The following is a 12,436-nucleotide window of genomic DNA, read 5'->3' as shown; positions in this document are numbered from 1 at the left end:
TCCTGAGATAAGTGGCATAGAGCTAGCAACACACCTGGGTTGCATTCTTGCCCTGGAAGGCTGTCAACTCATTTTTACTAAGGTGCCAACTGACTAGTAAGCTGCTGTGAGAACTAATTGCATTTTGTAATATTAAGTTCACAAGCATGAACCCTGTGCTGTACACCCTGTACTGTGGTTGGTACTGGGGCTCTAGCATTGAATAAGGCAGTACCTGTCTTCATGGGTCTCATGTTTAGTTGGGAGTCAGATATTGAGCACTTGATCACAGGAATGATGAGAGTTCAGTTCAGTTCAGTTCAGTCCCTCAGTCATGTCTGACTCTTTGCGACCCCATGAACTGCAGCACACCAGGCCTCCCTGTTCATCACCAACACCCAGAATTTACTCAAACTCATGTCCATGGAGTCGGTGATGCCATCCAACCATCTCATCCTCTGTGGTCCCCTTCTCCTCCTGCCCCCAATCCCTCCCAGCATCAGTGTCCTTTCCAATGAGTCAACTCTTCACATGAGGTGGCCAAAGTATTGGAGTTTCAGCTTCAGCATCAGTCCTTCCAATGAACATCTAGGACTGATCTCCTTTAGGATGGACTGGTTGGATCTCCTTGCACTGGAAGTGAGAAATAAATTTAAGGGACCAGATCTGATGATGAGAGTAAGAGGTACTATAGAAGAGAAGCCCTGGGCACTTAGCCTTTTCAGGGGGACTTCCCCTAACCCTGAGGAGCCAGGAAGACTTCCTTCATGAAGTGATCTTTCATTTGAGTTCTGAAAATGGGTAGGACTGGATAAGGCAGAGAGGCAAGGACATAAGATGTTCTAGAAAGAAATGAGTGTGTATATGATTACTCTGAGGTAGGGAGAAGCAGGCTTCCCAGATGGCTCAGTAGTAATATATCTGCCTGCAATGCAGGAGACCTGGGTTCAATCCCTGGGTTGGGGAGATCCCCTGGAAAATGGAAAGGCTACCCACTCCAGTATTCTGGCCTGGAGAATTCCATGGACAGAGGTGCCTGGCAGGCTACAGTTCATGGGGTTGCAAAAGAGTTGGACACAACTTAGCGACTATACAACAAAGGGGGAAACAGAAGTTTCCATGAGTGAAGTGCAGTGACTCCATAGGGAGGCAGGCAGGAACCAGGTCACATAGGACTTTGCAGACCATTTCAACGCTTGAGGATTTTATTCTAAGAGCAATGAGAAGCCAATTAAAGGCTTTAAGTGGAGGAGTGAAATAATTAGATTTGCATTTTAAAATGCAAATAAATAGAGTAGGGGAAATAGACCGAAAAGGGTCAAGAGAACATGTGGTAAGGCCAGCTGGGCATCTATTATTAAACAGTATAGATAAGGAATGGAGGCATATTGAACAAAGGTGGTGGCAGTGGTGACGAAGAGAAGTAAATCTATTTGAAAGCCATTTAGAAGGTTAAATATCCAGACGTGGGGGTTAATTGGATAAGGTATAAGTGAGCTATCTAAAATGGCATGGAAAAATACCCTTTGCTGATGTAGTGATGGAGGGAGACAAGTATGGGAAGAAATCAGGGCCAGGTTTTGGATGTGTTGCATTGGGGAGATGTTGGGATAAAACGATGCATCTCATGTGACAGTCTGAAACTGCCATCAGGATCCAGGGGCAAATGCCACCCAGAAGTAAGCCTCCAACTATAGATCATTTATACAGTGATCCTGGCTGACCTGGGATTACTGAGGTGTGTGTCTGAAGACAAAAAAGGGAACAACTGAGGAAATTTACAAAATGACTTCATTAAACTGCATCAATGCAAAGCTGCAGCATACTGCTTAAAAATCCATTTTGCTGTGTCTTTTTTTTTTTTTTTGAGGTAAAATTCACATAATAGCCACCATTTTAACTATTTAAAAATGTACAGTACTGTGGTTTCCGGTATAATCACAATGTTGTGATTGTGATTCAGCCATCCCCACTATCTAATTCTAGAACATTCATAATGTTCCCCTAAAAAACCCTGTACCCTATTGATACTCACTTCCTATTTCCTCTTACCCATGTTTATTGCAGGCTTCATCATTTCTTGTTGAAAACTAGACATCTTGAATGCCAACTCTAGAAATCAGATTCTCCTCCTTTCTCAGGGTTTCTTGTTGATACTTGTGGTTACTGTTTGTTTTTTGTTTTGTGACTTTTTCTGAACCAATTTAAAAAAATCTATTCTTTGTCATGTGTGGCCACTGAAGTCTGTTTGTTTCACTTAATTGTCAGCTAGCTTTCCAAGTGGCACTAGTGGTAAAGAACCCACCTGCCGATGCAGGAGATGTAAGAGATTTGGGTTTGATCCCTGGTTTGGGAAGATCCCCTGGAGAAGGAAATGGCAGCCCACTCCAGTGTTCTGCCCTAGAGAATCCCATGGACAAGAGGAACCCAGTAGGCTACAGTCTATAGGGTCACGAAGAGTCAGACACAACTGAAGCGACTTAGCACAGTGATTCAACAGATTTCCTAGAATGCCCAGAACTAAACACACAAAACAATCCAGGTCTGTGCAGATGTGTGTGCATGTGTGTACTGGGCTGTGCCTCGCACTCTACGCTGGGCAGGTTACAGCTCTGCCTTAGCCTTCACTTCCTGCTTCTGCAGAACATGATGGTCAACCAGAGGCAAATGCATAAAGCCTTCTCTGACCTTTTCAAAGCATATGCCCTGCCCTGGGCATGTGTGTGGCCTTCTAGATTCCTAGGAATTTGGGTTTTCAAAGCCCTTATTCCTAAAGAATCTCACTCTCCATCCTTTCTTCCCAAGCTCTTGGGTATGTATACTGTGTGCCAACTGTTATCCCTTCCTCTGGAGGCAGTGGCTAATACATTTGCCTTTAAGTATTTCTGACAAATGTCCCTTCAGGCAGCTGCCTCTCTACTCTGTGAGAGTACCAGTCTAAGTAAAATATGAACAAGAGGGAGTCACCATTCAGGTCAGACTAAACAACCATAATTATTTGAGCACCAGATCTGCTCTATATCCACCAGCACCAACCAGCAGTGTAGGCTCCATCTTTGAGACCGCAGGCAATCCAGGGAGGTGGGGATGGAGCCAGAATAAGCTACAACGCCACAAAGATTTCTTACCAATGTTCAGCCACCTTTTTCTTGTTTAAACATTCATCTGGCTGCTATAAACCTTTGACTCATCTCTAGAGTCCCAATAAAATTGATTTGACATTATTCACTGTTTTTATAAAGGGATGGTCTCTTGGAGTTTCCTACGACACCATTTCATGGGCATCTTAACAGTCTTTGCCTAAAAGAATGACAGGCTTCGAGTGCTGGCAGAGTTTGTGATGGTTGATGAGAAACACAAGAGGCAGAGAAGCTAAACATTGTCATTAGCTTGCTTAGGACTGGCAGTGTCCATGGAGCGTGACCAGGGCACAGGGGACGAGCAGATTTATTGAATACATATATAATGGATGGGGTGACAAAGATAAGCACAGGAAGATCCAACTTTGGTCGAATGTTTCCCCTTACTTCTCCCTCGTATCATCTGCCTTCAGTTCAGTTCAGTTCAGTCGCTCAGTCATGTCCAACTCTTTATGACCCCGTGAACTGCAGCATGCCAGGCCTCCCTGTACATCACCAACTCCCAGAGTTTACTCAAACTATGTCCATCAAGTCAGTGATGCCATCCAACCATCTCATCCTCTGTCGTCCCCTTCTCCTCCTGCCCTCAATCTTTCCCAGCATCAGGGTCTTTCCCAATAAGTCAGCTCTTGACATCAGGTGGCCAAAGTATTGGAGTTTCAGCTTCAACATCAGTCCTTCCAATGAACATCCAGGACTGATCTCCTTTAGGATGGACTGGTTGGATCTCCTTGCAGTCCAAGGGACTCTCAAGAGTCTTCTCCAACACCACAGCTCAAAAGCATCAATTCTTCGGTGCTCAGCTTTCTTTATAGTCCAACTCTCACATCCATACATGACCAGTGGAAAAACCATAGCCTTGACTAGATGGACCTTTGTTGACAAAGTAATGTCTCTGCCTTTTAATAAATGGTGATTGTTAAATATTATGTAGCTTAGTCCAGGTAAGCACTGTTCAGGAGACCAAAGAAAGAGGAAACTACATCTGGGCTCAGAGGACATGTTTAATTCTGCTGATGAGATATCATTCATTTGCCTTGAACAGTTCTGGAACTGATCTGGGGGGTTGTGGGGCAGTGGACAAAGGTTGCTATGATGTAATTAGCATCTGTAGGGACTTCTTTGGGATTTGAAAGGACTCAACCTGTGCACTCCAGTTTGGGAGCCACCAGCTCATGTTGCTTTTTAAATTTAAATTTTGATTAGGTAAAATGAGATAAAATTTAAAATTCAGTTTCTTAGTCCCCCTAGCCACGTTTCAGATGTTTAAGTGCTACTTGTGGTTAGTGGTTACTGTATCAATGTATAGCATGGCTATCATTGCAGGAAGTCCTATTGGATAGGGCTGGGCTGGGGTGTGGAAAATGTACTCAGAACGTAATTTCCTCCTTTTGAGAAACTTAAAATTCCTTGAACAAAATCATATACTGCTGCCATGAGCAATATAAGGCTAACATTCAGTTTATGCGCTATCAGGTCAAGATTTATATCTTTATGTCTTTGTCACATGATCTCCTTAAAGGTCTTCTCCTTACAATTTGCCTGAGAGATGGAGGTGTCACCTGGGGACAACTCCTTTTGAGGGTAAAGGTCGGGCACAAAACTGGCTCAATAACAGTGACTCACTATCAAAGAGCAGAGGTGATTCTGGGTTTTCCAAAAGTCTGTCTCTCAGATTTGTCCTCCTAAGTCTCACAAATTCACAACTAAGCTTAGAGAGAAAGGCTCATGTAGGTAAAATGGAGATAATCTTCCCACTCACATCTCTGGGAAACATGGCTGTGATAAGGACTAACATCTTGACATTACCGAGTCTTCCAATCACTCTATCTCTGTCTCTCCATTTTGTTGTTCAGTCACTCAGTCATGTCCCACTCTTTGTAACTCCATAGACTGTAGCCCACCAGGCTTCTCTGTCCATGGGGTTCTCCAGACAAGAATACTGGAGTGGGTTGTCATTTCCTTCTCCAGGATCTGTCCATTTATTTAGCAGTATTTTGTAGTTTTTAGTGTAAAGGTCATGTGCATCCTTTTTTAAGCTTATTCCTAAGTATTTTATGCTTTTTGATGATATAAATAGTAGTTTTTAGTGATTTAATTCTCCATGTTGTTTGTTGCTACTATAGAGAAATGCAATTGAATTTTCATATTGATCTTGTCTTCTGCAACCTTGCTAAATTAACTTTTACTATTTTCCATAGGTTTGATGTCTTTGGATACTCTGTCTACCCAATCATATATGTTGACTGAAACATGACTCCTGGTTGTGTCTTGTCTACTGAAATGGGGAGTTACTGTTTCTATCAGGTCATTCTTGGAAATGGAGACACTCTACCCTGTTTGCACCTAGTTCTTTTTTATTTATCACGTCTTAAAAATATTTTTCATATCAGTTGATATAACTTCCTTTCATTCCTTTTTGTAAAGTTACATGTTTCTCCCTTGGGTTGATGTATCCTAATTTATTTACACAGTTTTTTGAATGGACTTGGATTGTTTTGTCTTTTACTCTCACAGAGTAGGCTGCAATGAGCCTGTTTGATAACCACTCTTTCATATGTGTATAAGATGAACTTTAGATGAATTCCTGAAAGTGGGATTATTAGGACAAAGCATATATGCATTATGTAATTTTGGCAGATTTTGCCTCATTTTCTTCCATAGGTTTATACCACTTTGCCCTCCCTCAGCCATATGGGAGTAACTTTTCCCAAAGCTTTGCCAACAAGGGGTTGTCAAATATTTAGGTGTTTTTCACAGTGATAGGTGAGAAATGGTGTCTTGGCATCAACTACTCCAGAGTCACATGGAAACCGAGTGCGCAGTTGCAGATGAGTGGGTGTCCTTTCGTGGGTTCCCAGTACTGCCTGAGCTGAGGGTGGATATTGTGCCTGACTTTGAGTCACCAAGAGAGGGAAAAAACATCTACCCCAAACTGACCCGTTCCCGCACTCAAATTTATATTTGTGTGTGACTTAAAATAGAACCAGCTGAAAATCTCCTTTGGACCCAAAAGAGTGAGGGAACATTCCTGTTATTGCCTAAAGGAGAAGGGATTGAGAGGTAAACCAAGGGTTAGGACCTACATCAACCATAAGCATAGTGAATCATCTCTGAAAAACTAGGAACTCATGACCCTTCAATCAGCGCCTCCGCTTGCTGGGCGTGGCCGTCTCCTCAGCACCGGAAGCTGTACTGCAGGACTTGAGGGGCGGTGGGAGACATGTTTTCCACACCTTCCTTTCAACTTGCCATTGTTTAGCGGATCTGCTGAGATTGCGAGGCCAGAAACCCTGAGGGAATTTCCTCAAATCTTTGTTTCCAGTGCCCCTCAGCCAGACCTCTCCCAGAAAGCACTGTTGGGTGTTTTGTAAGCAGCTTCCCCTGAAAAATCTCCCTCAGGTTTCTACCTGAGGCACTGGCCGCTCCCGCTGACCAGAGGACCTGGGGCTCCTGGGCTCCCCCAGCGGCTGCTTCTCACACGTGGTCCGTAGAGTTGTCCTGAGAGAGGCACGATGTCTGAGCTTCTCCACGCGAAGGCACAGGGTTAGCCTCGGTGACATTTTGAAACCCTTTTCAGGAGGCCATCAAGGTGTCAGTTATTTCTCTGAACCTGCTGGCCGTTGTTTCCCCACTCAGAGGTTACCCCTGAGGTTACTGCTGCCTCCGCGTCCTGCGTTCATTCCTGCTTCCTTGTCATTGCTGGTGCTGCTCCCTGCCCCTAGATTATTGCTCTTTTTTGATTGCTTAATTTCTATGCCTTTTTCAAGTTCAAGGTCAGTTTGCATCCCCTGAACAAAACTTCCCCTGAAAGTGAAAGTTGCTCAGTCGTGTCTGACTCTTTCCGATTCTGTATAGTCCATGGAGTTCTCCAGGCCAGAATACTGGAGTGGGTAGCTTTTCCCTTCTCCAGGTGATCTTCCCAACCCAGGGATCAAACCCAGGTTTGATCAAACCACACTGCAGGCAGATTCTTTGCCAGCTGAGCCACAATGGAAGCCCAAGAATACTGGAGTGGGTAGCCTATCCCTTCTCCAGCAGATCTTCCAGACCCAAGAACCAAACTAGGGTCTCCTGCATTGCAGGCAGATTCTTTACCAACTGAGCTATCAGGGAAGCCATCTCCTGAACAAAAGCTTCCCCTGAACTCTAGCCTCAAATCACCTCTCCCTCTTTCAAATTCTAGCACTTTTGTTGAGACCTTACTTGTCACTTGTCTCCTACTGCCTTGTGACCTTATCTTTTTGCTGTGTCAAACCGTTTAGCTTTTCTACTGACTTTCAAGTGCCTGCAGCATGAAACCACGAGCAAAGATCTCTTTATTTTCACCCCTGTGTCTAGAATTTACTATGTACATAGCAAGTGTCCAGGAAACACCTGCGGGATGAATGAGCAACTAACTCTAGCTCTTTTCAAGATATGGCAGCCATGTTACTATAGAAGATCACTGTCACGTGTTTTGACTCCAGGCAAGTCTTTTATGCTTCGTTTTCTCATCGTGCTGCTTCAGAACATCCCTGATTCATTCATATTCAAGCAGCATTTGGAGCCCATTTGTTCTTTTTTTTACTCACCATCTCCTTTTTGGCGATGGCAGCTTTAGGACAGCACCATTTTTCCTGCACTCAGCCCCTACCGTCCACAGACCAGAGTGGCCCACTTTCCTTGCTTCTCTCAGATACCCAGGTTCCAGGATCAGTTCTTTGCTTGAGGAGTTTCTGAATGGCGTGGAGTCAAGAAAAGTGAAATGGGACAGGGTATCCACTTTAGACTTTGGCTTCCCCATCTTGTGGTTCACAAAGACTCTGCATATTAGTAACTTCATGCGGCCCCATAACCACACTGTGACGTACACCTAGAAACATTTTGCGTGGGAGGAAGTGGGGAGATCTCTAGGCTGGATAGTGGATTCCTTCCTTTGCTGTGAGGAATGTCACAACAGGCCTCTGTGTGCCAGGAGAAGAATTAAATTTAAATGTAATAGGATGGCTGACAGCCTAATAATCATGTTCCTCATTTATTCTTAAGGAAAACCAGAGAATGTTCTATAATAAAACCTATCCAGGGGAAAATAACTTTTATCACTCATGCCTTCTTGAGGTCCCGAATAACCTAACCTAAGGCATAAGCACCTGGACTTGGAGGGGGCTGTGATGCTGCTAGGAAGGTGGGTGGGAAATAAAGGCTGCATAGAAAATAAATGCTAATTTAGAAACATATAGAGGAAAGTATAAATTTAAGAAGTTTTCCTGTAACATGATAGTTTAATGTTTTTCTTTCCTGCCTTTCTCTTTGCATATAAATAGTATATTAATATTACACATAAATTTATAATTGTATTTTTACAGCCTGCTCTTTTTTTTTCTTGATTCATTATGAATATTATTCCACACTGTTAAAAAATTCTTTCAAAATACCACATATATTGGCTGAAACAGTATTCCAGAATGAAGCATATCATAATTTATTTAACAATTTTCCAGTTGTCTGATATTTATGTTGTTGCTGATGTTTCTCTATTATAGATAAAACTGCAATTATCCTTATGCTTAAATCTTTGCTGTATTTCTAATCATTTTCTTTGAATAGATCTCTAGAAGTGAAAAATCTAGGTCAAAGCTCAACAACATTTGAAGGCTCTTGGTACATACATAGTCAAAACCTCTTGAAAGAACTGTCTACATTTGATGTATCCATCCTTGCGTTCTTTTCCTCGTGGCCCACTGAAATCTGGCTTTTGCCCCATCAGCCTTTCTGAAATGGCTCTCATGTAGTTCACCAGTGACTTCTTACTTGATATGCATGTTTTCCAGTCTCACCTTTCTTTTGATTTTTCTATAGCATTTTTACTGGCAGCCACTCTCTCCTCCTCAAACTGTGCCTTCTGCATCTTTGTCTTTTTGGCTTCTCCATCATATCTTTCTAGGCTCAGGAGTGATTTTTTGCTATAACAGAAAACCCTACTAACAGAATCTGAAATAAATAAGCACACAAAAAAGATGAAGTGCAACTGCTGAAACTGGCTTAGTGGCTCAAAGATGCTAGGACTGACATCCCTGAGATTCTCTTGGCCTTCTTCCCATGCTTGTTGCCTCAAGATCACAGTGCAATTGCTGTAGCACCAGGCATCACATCTATATTCAGGACAGGAAGAATGTGGCAACCTTTGTCTCTTTGCAACCTTTTAATTCAGGAAGGGAATTCTTTTTTAGCAGACTACTTGCTATGTTTCATTAGCCAGAACTGGGTCACATGTTGGTCCTTAAATCAATCATGATGCATCCTCTGGAGGTCTGGGAAAAGATTAAGCTCCTGAGATCAATAGATGTCAACCTTCTATCTGAACAAATCAGTGTTGTTTTAGTAGGAAAAATGGGGACAGAAAGGCAGAGAATGACTTTGCATGGTCAATAGAGAGAGTTGCTGCATTGGTGATTTAAGAGTTTCTCCTCGACCCTCTGTCCATTTGACTTGCTTTCTGGGAACCTGAAACTCAAATACAGATTCTTTCCTACCCACACTGTGATGACAAGTTCAAATCCTTTCTCTCCAATCCAGAGTCCAGCTACTCCCCTGGTTTTTCTCCGAAGATTCCTTAGGCCGTAGTGTTCCCTGCAGGTGCATTCAGAACCTGCCGTTAGAAACTCATGTTGCCCTCTGACTTCTCCCAAACTTGCCCCAACATTAAATAGTCCAAGAGCTTTCAAATATGTTTTAATGTCTGAGCTTTAAATGAACTTCACATGCTTGCCTTGCAGTCCTCCTCTGCCTGCCCAGAGTGCGTGGGAGTAGGGACTAAGCTCCTCTGAGAATCTTCAGGACACTGACGAATCATTTATCTTAGTGTCTTAGCTTGGGATCCCCAAAGCAGATTCTAAGAAAAAAACTTATTTCACTACTTTATTAGGAGGGGCTTCCCAGGTCGCGCTAGTGGTAAAATATCCACCTGCCAGTACAGGAGACTCAAGAGACTGGAGTTTGATCCGTGAGTGGAGAAGATCCCTTGAAGAAGGAAGTGGCAGCCCGCTTCAGTATTCTTGCCTGGAAAATTCCATGGACAGGGGAGCCTGGCGAGCTACTGTCCATGGGGCTACATCGAGTTGGACATGACTAAGCAAGTGAGCACACTTTATTAGGAAATGCAGTCCTGCCTAGGAAGCTGAAGTTGGGAAAAAGAGAGCAGGGCAGAGAGGGAAGGAGAGAAAATAAACAGGCATCTTCAGGACCCAGCTGCCACTCGTGTTCAAGTGCAACTGATGGCCTAATCTTGTCTCTTTTGAGAGGCCACATGACCTGTTGCATCTCGAATGATCTGTCTTGGGGAGAAAGTGAAGGGAATTTATCTGCTGCTTCCCAGAACCCACTGGAGAAAATTTCACCCGAGCACCTTAACTCCCCTGTCTGCTATACGCGAGGGCACCCAGTGGGTCTTGTGGCATCTCACACATCAGAGGAAACAGGTGAGCCTCAGGGCAGGAGGTGAGTGAGGAGCTCTCGGAGTCCCCGAGCACAGACAGCCCCTGTTGTGGCCAGCCCAGATAAGATGAGACCACAAGGACCTGAGGTGGTGGCCAAGGAGAGTGTGATGCAGTGGATGAGCACTCACATTTTAGAGATGAGAAAGCTATAACCCAGCAAAGGGAGAAGCCTTGCCCGATGTATACGGCCAGTGAGCCGCAGAAGCTGCATGCCACACTCTCAAGCCTGTGCTCTTTCACCATGCCCTGGGTCACTGAATGATCTGGGGGGCTCCTCTTCCTCTTGACAACTCAAGAAAGCGTAATCAAATCTCTGATCCTTCCGAATTGAATTTCCCAAGTGACTCTGGCACCAGCTCCATCCATCGCAGACCGTGTGCACATTGTAATTGGAACTTTTCTTTTTTTTTTGGTCAGCCAGTTGTCTTTATAGTTAAGAGAAAAGCTAAGTGGAAGTCTATTATGATCAGCCACATCTGTCAATATCAGGCAGGAGTTTTGCTCATCTTAGCCAAAATTGAATAGCAGCTGTCTTTATTTAATAAAATCCTGAGAAAAATTGTAAACCAAGACTGGTGTACTAAAACTTAGAAGAGTGCTTTATAGCTTCATATGTTTTTTAATATTGCAAAGTGCCTCCTGTCCCTTTCTGTAATCTACAGGTTACAAATCAGGCATAACTATAATACGATCATAAATAGATTTTCTTCCAGAAGACGAAAACAAACTGAGGAGCGGGCATTAATCATTCATAAATCCACACTGTGCTTTTTTCAACACCGTCAAGCAGTTCTCCAACTCTCAGTGGACGCTGACTGAGTGTCCTGCCTGCAACTCAATGTCCACGCTATATACCTGGAGATAGCCTCAAATCCCACATGTTAAGGGCTCGATCCCACAAAACTGCACCCCCTTCAGATGCCAGTCACAAGTCTAGGTTGTTGCCTGTGCTTATGACAGAACAGCTATAGATCAGAAGTCCCCATGACTCCCTCATCAGGTTTGATTTCTTTGCTAGAGCTAGAGTGGCTCACAGAATTTAGAGAAACATTCACTTACATTTACTAGTTTATTAAGGGCTTCCCTTGGAGAACGAAATGGCAACCCACTCCAGTATTCTTGCCTGGAGAATCCCATGGACAGAGGAGCCTGGTAGGCCACAGTCCATGGAGTCACAAAGAGTCAGACATGACTGAGCAACTGAACAACAGCTAGTTTATTAGAAAGGAATCAGGGGAACAGCCAGATGAAGAGGTATCCAGGGTGCGGCCGGGAGGCTCCTGAGCTCAGGAATTTCTGTCCCATAGAACTGGGGTGTGCCACCCTCCTAGCATGTGGGAGTGGTCTGATCTCATCATTCAGCAGTTTTTTTTTTAGTTGGGAGATAATTGTTTTACAATGTTCTGTTGGGTTCTATGAGTTTTTATAGAGCTTAATTTATAGCCATTCCCCCTGTCCGTACCCAGAGGCTGTGGCTGCGCCTAAAAGTTCTAGTCCTCTAATCACTTGGTCTTTCTGGTGACCGTCCCCATCCTGAGTTTATGCAGTGGCCTCACCCTAAGTCCCCTCATTAGTGTAAACAGGTGTGATGAAAGGGGCTCCTCATGAAGGACAGAAGATACTCCTGGCACTCAGGAAATTCCTAGGAGTTGAGGAGCTTCTTGCCAGGAACGAGGGACAAAGATCAACCATTTCTTATTATCCCACAATAAATGAGTCATATTTTTAGTTTATAGAGAAAGACGGTCGTTTACTACCTCTTTTGAAATGCTGGGCCTTCCTGAGAACTGTTACTCTGTTGTCTAAGTCTTTTCAGGCTGCTGTAACAGTCCCCGAGAC

The sequence above is a fragment of the Odocoileus virginianus genome, chromosome 22, assembly GCF_023699985.2.
Source record: "Odocoileus virginianus isolate 20LAN1187 ecotype Illinois chromosome 22, Ovbor_1.2, whole genome shotgun sequence".
NCBI lineage: Eukaryota > Metazoa > Chordata > Mammalia > Artiodactyla > Cervidae > Odocoileus > Odocoileus virginianus.
Note: the sequence above shows the minus strand (reverse complement) of the source record.